The following is a 12960-nucleotide window of genomic DNA, read 5'->3' as shown; positions in this document are numbered from 1 at the left end:
TTATCTTCTGATCCCATCTTGTCCCATCAGAAACTTCCTCACGAATGTTAACCTGAAATAATGTCAGCATACATTGTGTTACTGCTTTTAAAGTTTTTCCACCTGTCATTAGTTGGAGTACTTAAGACACTTGAGAAATGAAGTGACTGGTTGATTCTTCTTTTCATAAACATACTTAATCTATTTTTCTTATAGAGACTAAAATAGTAATTGGTTACATTATTTAAATTCAATTCACAGAATCACAAAACGGTTGAGGTTGGAAGGAACCTCTGGAGGGCATCTGGTCCAAGCCCTTTGCTGGTGCATATCCACGTGGCTTTTGATTATCTCCAAGGATGGAGACACCACAACCTCCATGGTCAACCTATGCCAGTGCTTGGTCACCCTCACAGTGAAAAAGTGTTTCCTGACATTCAGAGGGAACCTCCTGTGTTTCAATTTGTGGCTATGGCCTCTGGTCCCAGCACTGGGCACCACTGGAAAGAGCCTGGATCCATCTTCTTTGTAGCCTCCCCTCAGGTATGTACATACACTGTTGAGATCTGCCCCCAAGTCTTCTCCAGGCTAAACAGTCCCAGCTCTCTCAGCCTTTCCTCACAGGGGAGATGTTCCAGTCTCTTTATCATCCCTGTGGCCCTTTGGTGGATTCTCTCCCATAGCTCCATACTTCTCTTGTCCTGAGCAGCCCAGCATAATTACTATTATTAGTTACCAAAGTTATTAATAACTTTAAAGATATTAATAACTTTAGTAACTGTGAATGTGCACTTGAAGGGACCAAACCCTCATATTTTCTAGGAAACGTGCTACTTGAAGACGTGTGAAAATGAAATATCCATGCTGTTGTGGAGCATTCTACTCCTTGAAACACAGCTTCGTTGTTGTGTACTGTCCAGACACATCTACCACTACATGTCCCAAAGCTGCACTCTGAATAAACCTGGTCACCGACTAGTGATCTCCACTGGCCTCAGCCTACATGCCTGTGGTTACAGTAGATAAATACATTCACTGTCAAACATTGAAAATCACTGGCAGAATAAATTGAAATTTTCTGGCACTGGACCATCCATACATATAAGTTCAGGTTAGCTCTTAAGGAACAATAGACCCCTGAGTGTCTTGGTCTGAAGCAAAGAGGAACCAAGGAGATGGACCAAGAACAGTAGTGGAAGCACCAGAAAGTACTGGCAAGTATTTGGAAAAAGTAACTTCTTGGGGGCATCTATGTTCTGGTCTATGCCCTCATTATCCAGGCCTTGAGCTTTCTGCCAGGGTCCTTACCTTCTAACCCACATATAAGCTTTTGCATCATGTTTGTTGTAAATGAAAGATGAAAACTAACTTTTTTCCCCCACAAACATTAAGGTTCTGCCTCATTATACTCCGAGTATCCAAATGACAGATGATGTAGAGAGGACTGGAACATGGTGTTTTGTTTGTCCTGGTGTTAATGAGCGTTTGAAATGCTGATGTGTAGGCAAATCTATTTTTGTTTTCATGTTTTGCATATATATTACTGTATAATGCCTTGTGGGGAGAATAGGAATTTAGCATCTAAATATTTTAATATTCAACCAATAGTGGTATGTACAAAAATAGGAGGAGGAATGATTTTTCCCCTTAAAACATAGCAGTGAATGTTAGTTTGGTCTCACGCAAGCTATTATAATGCTTGTACTGATTTCTCCCTGTCTTCAGGAAATACACAGCTCTTCACTTGTTCTTTTCATTTAGGAGGCCACCTCATCATAGTCTGAAACGAGACACACTAACGGAAAGGGGTTTGGTATCCCCTCAGTTTGGCGGTGAAAGATTTCACAAGTGCCTTGAGTCAAATCGGGACAAACTGCAAGCGAAAATAAAACAAGATGCTCATTTTTAACACGCTGTAGGCAACCAGAGGTACATGGCATCCTTAGCTGCTGTGGATTGCCAGGGCCTGAAGTCTTTAATCAAGCCTGCGTGTCCCTCTAGAAGACATGTGCTCTCATTGCCTCATGAGATTGATAATAGCAACCCAGCAATAACTGGATTATGTTCCACATCCTCATTATGAAGACCAGAATACAGAATTGCAGAGGTTCCTTCTGCTCTTAAAATATATCAATTAATTAACTTATTGGTTTACTTAATTTGATTTAGATAAATTATAGAGATATTTCTATATTCTGAGAGTGGGAGGCAAGGGGAGAGAGAGAGAGAGGTTTACAGTCAAGTGAGAAACAGTAATCTATCAACTGCTGCTACGCTCATTGTTTTTGCCCTTTGGGTGTAGTGATGTGAATATGACATCGTTTTCATTGGGCTTTGTCACCCACTGAAGTTAACTGAAAGACTTTCACTGAATCTGAAGGGCACTCCTGTCCTGGTGAGCAGTCGTGCAAGGTTCTTGTGAGCACAACTGTATTCAGTAGGAATTTTGTTGGCGTGAGATTAGCCAGAGGAGCTGGTCAGTACGTAGCTCCTCAAGCTCAGAGTGCGAATTATGTACCTGGAATTACAAATAAATAATGCAAGGTGCTGCCACCGTATGCCACCTACATATAAAGGATGCCAAAAAAACAAGGCTTCCATCTAGCCTTGTGACTACTGCAAAGAGCAATGTGTATACGGATAGATCTCTTTTAGACAAATTATATGGATGAATGTGTTTCATGAGTTACAAAACATTTTTAAAACATACAAGGTATGTTCTTAGCTTGCAAGTATTTAAAACACAATACACATTGAGCTCCTCCTGGATTTATTTGCTTTGCTTCTTGCTCATTCTCTCTTACGACGCAGCAACAATTTATCATGCGGTCTGCTTACCATCCTCATTACAGAGATTTCAGTTTAACTTATTGTAACCCTCACACTACTGTATTTTTCTCATAATACCTCTTGATTCACGCAGTCCCCTCCTATAAAGCTGGAACACTGGGATTTGTAAGTGGTATAACCTTTACTTGTGATGTTGAAATTATTTTTCTATAAGTTTGTTTAAATCAACACAATTCAATTAATTTCTTTCTTGCATATCTGTCGGTTGTGCTAAACTGATATTCTAATTTTGCAGTAGGGTCTATAATATTGTTTGCTGTCTTGGTACAGGGATTGCTGGAGGAAATGTTGTAGCTTGCACCCTGTGCAAGGAGAATCTTCCTTCTAGTACAAAACCAGTCCGCTCCAGATACAGAATCTCATGCCCCAGATTTATACTCAATCATTTTGCTTATACTGCTAGTTGCAAATGTTGTAGTACTCTCAGTTCAGCATTTGTAGGCACCTCCAGTTTTCATTTGGAGTGTTTTGGTAAAGTAGAACCTGCTTTGACATTCACTTTAGCAGGCGGTAGGAATGCAAGATTACTCATTTGGAAGTAGCCCTGCCTCTAATATTTAATGATCTGAGTGGAATGTAAAGACAAGCAAACCTTGAGATATAGGAAATATAACATCATAATTTCCTCCTTTTTTCTTGTTTGTTTCTCCTTCTCTTCTCGTCTTGTCTTCTCTCTTTTTTTTTTTTCTTTTTTTTACTTCTTCAAAATTGTTGGTTTTGTGACTCTTTTGTTACCTTTGGGACTTCTTTTCACAAAATCCCAATTAAAATGAACAATTCAAGGACAACTTGCTGACAGCTCATTCTTAGACCTGCTGTGTGGATTCATGGTTTCTTCCACTCCACGGTTTCTTCGTAGTGCCCTGCCGTGGAGAAGAGGAGAGTCATAGTGCTGCTGCTGAGAAGCTGTTAAAAGCTTCCTGAGTTCTTTTGTATCGTGTATATTATTACAACAACTTGGAAGAAAATATAACATTTGGGATGTAAATGAGGAGAACTACTGCAGCGTTAGGACAGGGTTGAGTCCAGGGCCAGAGGACCTTATAATCTATTTGTTTGGTGATGGGCTGCAAGGCAGCAAGAAAGTCTGTTGTGCTTGAAAAGATTTGAAAGATTGAGAGTAAACCTTATTGGTTTCATATGCTTTTTCCTATACCTGTTAAAGAGAAAAGAAAAAAAATAAAAGCTGCTTGGATCGGTCTTAATGTTTACTTGAATAAATTTCTAGCAGAGTGCAAAGCATTTCTGAGAAATGAGAAAAGGGCAGAATGGCAATTTTGAAAACAAAATTGCAAAAAAAGGTAATATAAAAGTAATGTACAATATGGTAATAGTGTGCTAAGTAAGTTATTAGAATGCAGAGTTGGGGGGAAAGTAGATGTATTCTCAGGACTGTTCAGTTTAAAGAGAAACACAAAGGTTCTGCAAAGAGTGTTAATGTGTCGCATATATTATCTTATACCTGAAATGGGAATGCTAACAATTTGCAAAGGAAGTTATTGTAAGACTAATTTATTTAAAAGAGTTCTCTTTGAAGCTGGTACCGTGGGCTGACTTGGAGCTTGATTTAGGGTGAGCAACCAGGACAATTGCCTCCGAAGGTAAGAGAGGAGCGTTGCAAGGTTAAAATGGGGAGCAGGAGAAGACAAGGTGTGCATGGCTAAAGAGCGTTTGGCCACAACTTGGCTTCTGCCTGTGGACCCTGCAAGTCTAATGGCAGTTGTGAGAAAACTCACTGCATTTCTCCTGTTCTGGGACAAAATACTGTGTTATTTGGTGTTTTTTTAAAATTTTATCATCGTAATCGTTAAAAATAAGGAATATCTCACAAGTGGCAAAACTGTCATCTGGAAAGGGAGGCTGTGGATAACCCAAAGCTGGTACATATCAAGGAGAGTCAACATGGAAAAATGAGTTGAGGCTAGAAATATGAAATGAATCACCTGGTGTAATTTAGAGCCTTTGTTTTGGGTGAATTGACAAGCTGACACAAGAGGTCCAATGGGGAGTGGAGTGGTGGAGGAATTGTCACCAGGACTTTCAGGTAAAAATTAAAGGGTAAAATTAATGGCATGGGTGTCCTCCTGAAGCAAAATATGGTGCCTGAACCCTTGGAGCTCTTGTAAGCTAATATATGTCATGGTGGCCGAAGCTGGAGTAGGGAAAATACCCCCACTTTACCTGTCGTCTTCTTGAGGGTATTTCTTTGTTAGGTAGGCCCTGGAGTTTGGTGAATTTGGGCTATTGAGGGGTTTGTATTTACCTCATTTCTCATCTTCAAGTGCAGCTCAGAGCTCAGAAGCTGATGCTCTGGGTGTTTCTCCTCTGCAGTCATCTTTGTGCCTGCGGTAGTCACTCCAGATGGGAGTTTTTGCCACCAATCCCATGCCAGTCCTGGCCACAGCCACTTTTCCAGGCTTCTGTACACCGTGTGCACGTGTAAAGCTCTGCCTTGTATTATCTTGCTTGTTATAATCATGTTCTTTATAAATAAAAGAAAACTCTTCTCATCCATTTGAATAAAAATGCAGTTTGTATATATAAATGTTTGCTTGATCCTGCTCTTCATTCCTTAAAGCCATAATATAAGACACTGTAAGTGTTCCTTTTGTAACCAGCTTGATGAGCCAAAGAGAATTATAACATTAGGTAGCCTAAGTAAAAGGCTCAAAGCAAACATCTCTAATAAATGTATCTTCATTGATGAAAAGAAAATCAAAGTAGCTCACAGTTTTCCCCAAGACTGCTTCATGGATTTTAGATTTAGGTGTTTTTTTGTGGTGTTTTTTTTTAAACTTTGAACATTAGGTCCCTAAACACAAAGCTTTGAAACATGATTTAACCACTTGTAATGTGCATTTCTTGCACATTACAAGCCAGCTATGACTCAGAGTGCTCGGACCATCTTTGTTTCAGTTGCTCCTTGTGCTTTGGTGGATCTCAGCTGAAGATTGTCATTGTATTCCTTCAGGTCAGCTATGCTGAAAATGAGGGTCCAGATTCCCCTCCCTGGCAGAGGATTTGGTGCCCTGGGCTAGTGGGAAGGTATCAGCCAAGGGAGGAGGTGAGTGATGACACTGCCCTGAGTGAAGGGCTCAGGTGGGTGATGAGACCTGATGTGAAAGGGTTGGACGGCCACCTCCACGCCTGCAAACTGAATAGGGCCAAGACCCAACAGTCTGACAGATCATCTGTCTCTATTTAATTTAAGGGTGCAATTGCTTTATCACGCCGCAGAAAATGTCTTCATCAGCTTGGCCTCATTTCTTCCCAACCTCCCCACCCTCTTGCACCCAGATGCACTTGGAAACTGGCTGCTCAGAAAAAGCAGCTGAGATTTGCAAGCACAACCTGGTAGAAACCCAGGAAAAAAGCCACTGTATATTTTGGCAGTACGTTAGCTTTACTAACAGGCATTTACCAATGACTGCGATACTGCTCTTAGCTTTCTAGATCTTCTGCAGCCAACGCTGGCGAAGAAAACGTACTCAAATCCTAGAAAGAGAGGCTGCACTCCCAAGTAACTGCAGTGCCCCTGAACTAGCATATGTCTTGAAAACAGTATTGAGCTCAGCTTACTCCTGAGATAGCCATCCATGCTGAGGTATTAAGTTGCACAGATGGGTAAAAGCAAAATGGAAGCCTGCAAAATGAGATTTCAAAGACATAAACAGGTTTCTGTCGATGGCAACCTAATAAAGGAGGTAATTCTCTAAACATATTGTTCCCATTTTGTTTCTAATTACAATGAACTACAAGGTTAGTTCTGCTCTTTAGGTGCACTTTAATTACTCTCTCAATGTTGACTTTCTGCATTATGATTCCTTTAACACGCCATAGGAAATAGACATTTAATTAACCAGATGTCACTCAATAAATCTTAACTTCTACTCTCTGAATCAGAAAAGCTGATGTTAACGGGCATGAAAGGGCCAGGATTTTAGAAATAATTTACTTTTTATGTTCTTTTAGGTCTTTGTTATAGTAAGGAAAATGTCTGTAATGAAGGAAAATTAAAGTGATGTTTGTAGGCATTTAATTTAATGAAAAATAGCTCCACAAAGTAAAAACAAGATTCTAAGATTATGTAAGTATTGATGTTTTATAACATGTAGGAAAGGCAGTGGTTAGGTTAGCAATGTGGTGTGGCTCCAGCCTGATGTGTTGCCTCACTTGTGGTTCTTCGCATCATCTTGTCTATGCTCATTTAATGTCTTTGGCTTTCTGGGGATTGGGTTTTGCATGTAGTATAAAGTCATAGTCACTGCACCCCAGTGCACCCATTAATCCTCCACTTGGAGGTTTCTGAATGTTTCCAGAAGCCTTAAGGTCAAATGAACACAGCCAGACAGTTGGGGTGGCAGCAACCTGAAGTGTTTAAGTGCTTCAATAGCTTGGTGATCCCTTCAGATTAATTACTCTGGTGTATCTAGAAAAGTTTCTGGGTTTCTCCACAGCAACTTGAAGCAGTAGAATCCCCTTCCCAGGCCTTCTCTCCTTAGGGTCAATGTCTTGTCGGAGACTTCCTCACATCTGACCTCAACCCTTGTCCCATTTCTTCTTTTAAATTATAAGAACTTCTTTACTACAGCCACATCCTTCTTCCTTTCTCCTTCCCTGCTGTGTCGACGGTACTTTTAGCCTTCCTTTGCAATGTCAGTGAATATGGCCAGAGTCCCATAAAAGAATACAACGGGGCACGTTCTTCCATTAATAATTGCAGTGCAAAGCTCCTATTAAAATTAATGGGCACTCCATGTGCACTGGAGTGTAAAAATAACCCCCCTATTCTCACATGCTATTTCAGTCTCCTCATTCTTTCTAACCCATGTTTCCACTCCCATCACACCTAATGAATGCTGTGGAAACGCAATTCCTCCCCGCCAAGGTTAGTGGCATCAAAGTTGTCCCTCACTCTAAGATCCACACTGTGGCCGCCCAGAGTCTCTTCTTCAAAATGGAACCAGGCACATGTTCTGCAGCTCCTGTGAGACCGCGTTTCGGCATTTTCCAAGAGTGATAATGTATGATAATAATACTGAATCTTTTTAGAAACCAACCCAAATGCAAAGGTAATGACATCAGGGAATATGCTGTTCCTGAAAGGTAACTGTCAAGGATTAATTGCTTTTCCAGTCTTGGTCTTTGCCTCTTTTGACATCCAGCCTACTTTTTGGCAGAACAGGGACAGCTTTTTCAGGTTGGCCTCTCGGCTCTGCAAGGTGCTTTTCTGCTAATCTGGTAAACCAGCTGCTAGTTCTCTTCTTGCACCTCCAGAACAGATTTTTTCCATAAGTTCTCTGTGCCCTGCTTGGAAACAGTGGCAGTCATTTTACAGACAGTGTGATTCCATGCAAACAACATAAAGAAAATAAGAAGGAAAAGAAAGTTAATTTTTTTATGTAGATCCTTAAAACTAGCAGGTTTGATAAAGCTTCCAAAAAACTGGTGAGAAAGTATTGCATAAATATCTCTTTCGAAATGTGATTAAAACTGGTTGTCCTCAGAACATTTCACATGGGCATCCGCAGCCTTAACATGGCCCATCTGGAAGATACAACCTCACGCTTCCAAAAAATCTTTAAAAAAGATTTTGTTTAATTGTAGGGAGCGTGTTACGAATGCTCCCAGGCCTCTGCGGTTTTTAGCATGGAAGACATGAAACTTCTTGTGTGATTTCCCCTGCCCTGAGTTGTCCAAAAGTGGCAACGAGAAGGGGTGAGGACTCGGTGAGAGCTGCTCCCAGGAGAGCCTGGAAAGCCCTGCTGCAGAGCTGGGAGGTTGTGGCTGCTGGGGCAGGGAAGGGCTAATGCAGCATGACACTGGCTTCGCTCTTACACTGGCTGCCAGGGAGATGTCAGAAGATTCTGACATTTTTTTAATTTCCAGCATTTCAAAACTTTTTTTTAATTTTTTTTATTTTCAGCATATAAAACCAAATTGCTCCCAACTGATCGGAGTTCCCTGTTAAACTCCTGATCAGTGATACAATTTCTGGGCTGGAATTTCCTCCCCAAAATTTGTTTTCTTACCTCCACCTGTGCCTAAGCTCTCCTAAATGAAATAACTCTTTAGTTGCTTAATTGAGCTCTGAGTTTAGGAAGGCATTACCCATTCAGAAAGCCTCCAGCGAATTCCCATTTGTGCTAAATCAACCAGGTGACTCATCACCACCTTTTTAAGATGAAAACTCCCAGAACAGTACTACAGTAACAGCTTCAACCAATTAAAGTGAACAGTATCAGGCAAAATAGCCATTTAATGATGAAATGGCATTTCAACAAGATAATTCTGGGGGACTACAAATTATCCTCTTTGTATGAGAATCCATCTTATGCCTGTGCCTTGACTTACCTCTCAAGAGCTGGACTTTTAGTAGGGGTTCCCATCTGGCTGGTAGTGCTGTTGTATAACTTAGCAATGAATTCCACCTGTGCCACCTCAGAACATGTGATGTCCCTTATAATTAGTCTATAATTATTTAGTCTCTTCACTGAAATCTAGTAAGCCCACCTGCTAAACAATTTTCTTAGCTTTTGTGGCATCCCTTTTATCTAGTAAATTTACTGCCTCAGAACAGGACTGCCACTTTTCAGGTGCCAGAGAAAAGGAAAGGAGATGCCTACCCCAAAAGAAACAAATAAAAGCCTTTGATACTGGAGATGTTTAGGAGATGTCTCTGAGCCAGAGAAGGATCTAGGTGACAGTCACCAAGTTGGGAGGGAAAACTTCAAGATAATTTATCAAATGAGACTACAATGAAACTCTAGTTTCTTTTGCTATCCAAGACCCAAATCTCTTCAGCTTTTGGTTTCTTTTTCAAAGGTATATCTGACCAGTCTGATATCTTCTGCAGCACTGAAGTGAACCTTATGACTAGGGCAGATGCTAAAAAGGAAGTCTTCTCACATGTTCTAGGGCTGACAAGAGCTCTCTTGGACTCAGAAGGGACAGCAGGGTGAGTCCTGGGCTTATCTTCCTCCTGCAGTGAGTCTTTCTCTGGTAAGAGAAACTGTCCAATATAGAGATGTGCTTTTCTGTCTTTGATGTTGATTTTTCTGTTCTTCTCTTTTTGTGGGTTTTTGTCTTCTTCAAAGAAACAGAACCTGTCACAAATGTCATGAATAACAGCAGCTGCCATGCATCTCAGCTGTTTCCCTTTATCCCCAAAGGAACCTTTCCCCCATCTTTGATAGCATCTAAAGACTGACAGTTTTGGTCTTAAGTCCAAAGTTTTGGTTGTGCTTTTTTTAAAAAAACAAACAACACCATCTCATCATAAGACTGACTTCATGGATGAGGATGTGACCTCATGTGAAATGATATTTTGATTACTGCTTAGTATTTATTCATCAATCAGTTCTTTCTGGTGGCCTTTCCTAGTCATATCACTTAGTATAAAAGTCTGAAGAGCACTTTGTCCAGTAAACAATGAACTAATAGAAGATTTACCCTCAATTTCGTTAAAATTTCTTTAAAAATTTTCTTTACTCAATTTCTTTAAAACTGAACAAGAAAATAACATTGTCTTGTGTCGTGGTTTGTTTAAAGAGGGGCTGGTGCTGTTGCATATCTGTGCTCCTGAATGACCATGGCAGTCATTTTCACATTCAAATAATTAATTATCAGTTGCAATTTCAGTCGTGCTGGGTAGGAGCTGCAGCTGTAATTAGTGGCAAATTTTTAATTAACAAGTTAAGTACTTCTTATTAACAGCTGTTTGAGAAATAAGCCAAGATTATTTAATGGGTCCCTTGGATCTATACAGTATTAGACTTACATTCTCTGTCTTATTGTGAATGCTGCCATCATATCTATGCACGTCTACAACTCTATATCTCCATAAAACGTGTAAGGTCTCGTTATATATATTGACATTAAGAGCAGGATTTATCGGTGCTTGATTCATATGAACCATCCCATAGATAATTTAAATATTGAACTCCTATATATTAGGACTGGAAGCTTAGGAGCTGTTTGACCTAAAAGATATTTATGAAGGCCTCGAGGGAGAATAAATAAAGGAATCAGGCAATGTTTTAGCATAAAAATATGCCATTTGTCACTGAGGAATTAATGTAGTTCAATTTTCTTGTTGATAATTGCATTTATATAGTCTAAAAAAACCCCAGATAACTCTTAGATTATATCTTTTTCTTACATACAGTATGTAATGTCATGTTGCATGTCTGGGGCGTCAGCATGGTCCACGGGTCATTCCCAACAGGAAGGTTAGATGCACCCACCTGGTTCAGAGGTGACAACACAGATGTAGGCCATGCCTAAGGTACCTTCCTTGCTGTATCTACAGCTTTCCCAGTCTCTGCAGAGGCTTTCAATGTGTCAGGGAGCAGAAGAGGTTATTTAGTAACCTGGTTAGTTTAGTAAGGGCGGTATAAGACTGATACTTAAGGTGATGTCTCTTGCCAGTGGAGGAAAAAAAGACAGGAGAGGACATCAGCTTGGCTTTGAAGCTGGTTCACGACATGCTGGAGGGCAAATTGTACCTGTGGTCTGCTGCAGTAGGTGGTGACGCTTTGAGATACAGCATTGGGAGGGACAGTGATTGCTGGGGTGAGGAACTGGTCCCCTCACTCTTGGGCTCATTACACATTGTGTTTGTATCAGGGGGCTGAAATGGGACTTGAGAAAAATGGCCTGAGAGTTTGTAAGCATTGATATGTGGGAGATGAAAACATGGCATACCATTCTTCCAGCCTATATTTTAGTCCATAAATGCTAATCAATGTCTTTCCAGAGCTAATATAGTATATACACTAATGACAGACACTCTTTCTGTATGAAAAGGGTGGCTAAATGGACATCAGGATGAGCAGAACTGAAAAAAAAAAAAGGAAAAAACTGTTGTCTGTTCAAGATGGCTTTGAATTGGTAAGATCCCCCCAAGTCCTGTGCTCACCAGGCATCCTGTCCAGAGGATCCGACCTTTCAGTCTTGTGCTTCTTCAGTCTTCCCAGTCTCCTCCTCTTCCACTCCTGCCAAAAGTCTCTACTCTCCTCACATCCGTGCAGTTATGAATGTGAAACACCCTGTTGTTGGCTGAATACTCCTTCCTACTGCTGGCAAGGCCCTAACTTAACTCCAAACCCCATGAGAACATGCTAGTAGATAATATCCATTATTTTTATGTCCGTGCCTTAGGGGCATTCTGTGCCTTGAACAGGACATTTTTCTGATGATCTGGGTAGAAGTTATTCTAATTGTGAACAAGTTTTGACAAGTTTCATTCTCTCAGTTCAGTAAATGAAATCAGCCTGTGGGCAGTCACCTACTGTGTGGAAATATTGTTTGCATCTCCTCTCCAGGCACCGATATCCCATTGTTTGACATATTATTAATTGCAGGACCTGGAAAATACTATAAGTCCAGTTGTGTTCAACAGGTCATGCTTGTCTGGTTTTATCAGTATCACAATTAAGGGTGAGCAGATGTTTCCAACTAAAATAAAAATAGAGTAAGAACCTAGCCCTCTTCTCAGATGAAGCCTGTCTTGAGTTTTTGGGAAGATTTAGTCAACTTTTTCTTGTCAATTTTACTGTTTTGTTTTTCTGCATGCCTTTGTTATGGTCAAGAAACTCAGGTGAAAGCATTAAAATTCTTCTCAAGAGGTATTAGAGAAGTATTTGTAGCCTGAACATAAAAGTACTAAAAAAAATGAAAAAAGATAACTTGTTCCTTGAAGATGTGAACTGTATTAAATGTTGGGCTGATGGAAGCAGAGAGCTTCAATGGACACAGGTTTTGGCTCCTTTATGCAGTTTTTATTTAATCTCTCCATATTCTTGCATCTGTTGCTCCTTCCATCTTTGTACTTGTGGATACTATTTAAAAACTGAGTTTCAGAACTCCAACCCCAAGCTGTGTGTACCTGCCTGCACGGCCCCAGCTCCCACTGCTCCTCTCCTTCTTTACTTCATGGATCTTTTAGCTCTGTTTATGGTTTATAATTTTTCATCTTGGCTGCTTGAAGCAACCTACATTTTTTTTCTTAGGTAGATTTCATTTGGTTGATATTTATGCTCTTATCTTTCTGGTCCTCATATTATCATCTTAAAGTTACACGGATTTGTTAGTCTCACATTGTAGCACTACCTATAGATGTAATGCATT

The sequence above is a fragment of the Calidris pugnax genome, unplaced genomic scaffold (assembly GCF_001431845.1).
Source record: "Calidris pugnax isolate Ruff unplaced genomic scaffold, ASM143184v1 scaffold251, whole genome shotgun sequence".
Lineage (NCBI taxonomy): Eukaryota > Metazoa > Chordata > Aves > Charadriiformes > Scolopacidae > Calidris > Calidris pugnax.
This window is presented reverse-complemented; position numbering follows the sequence as displayed.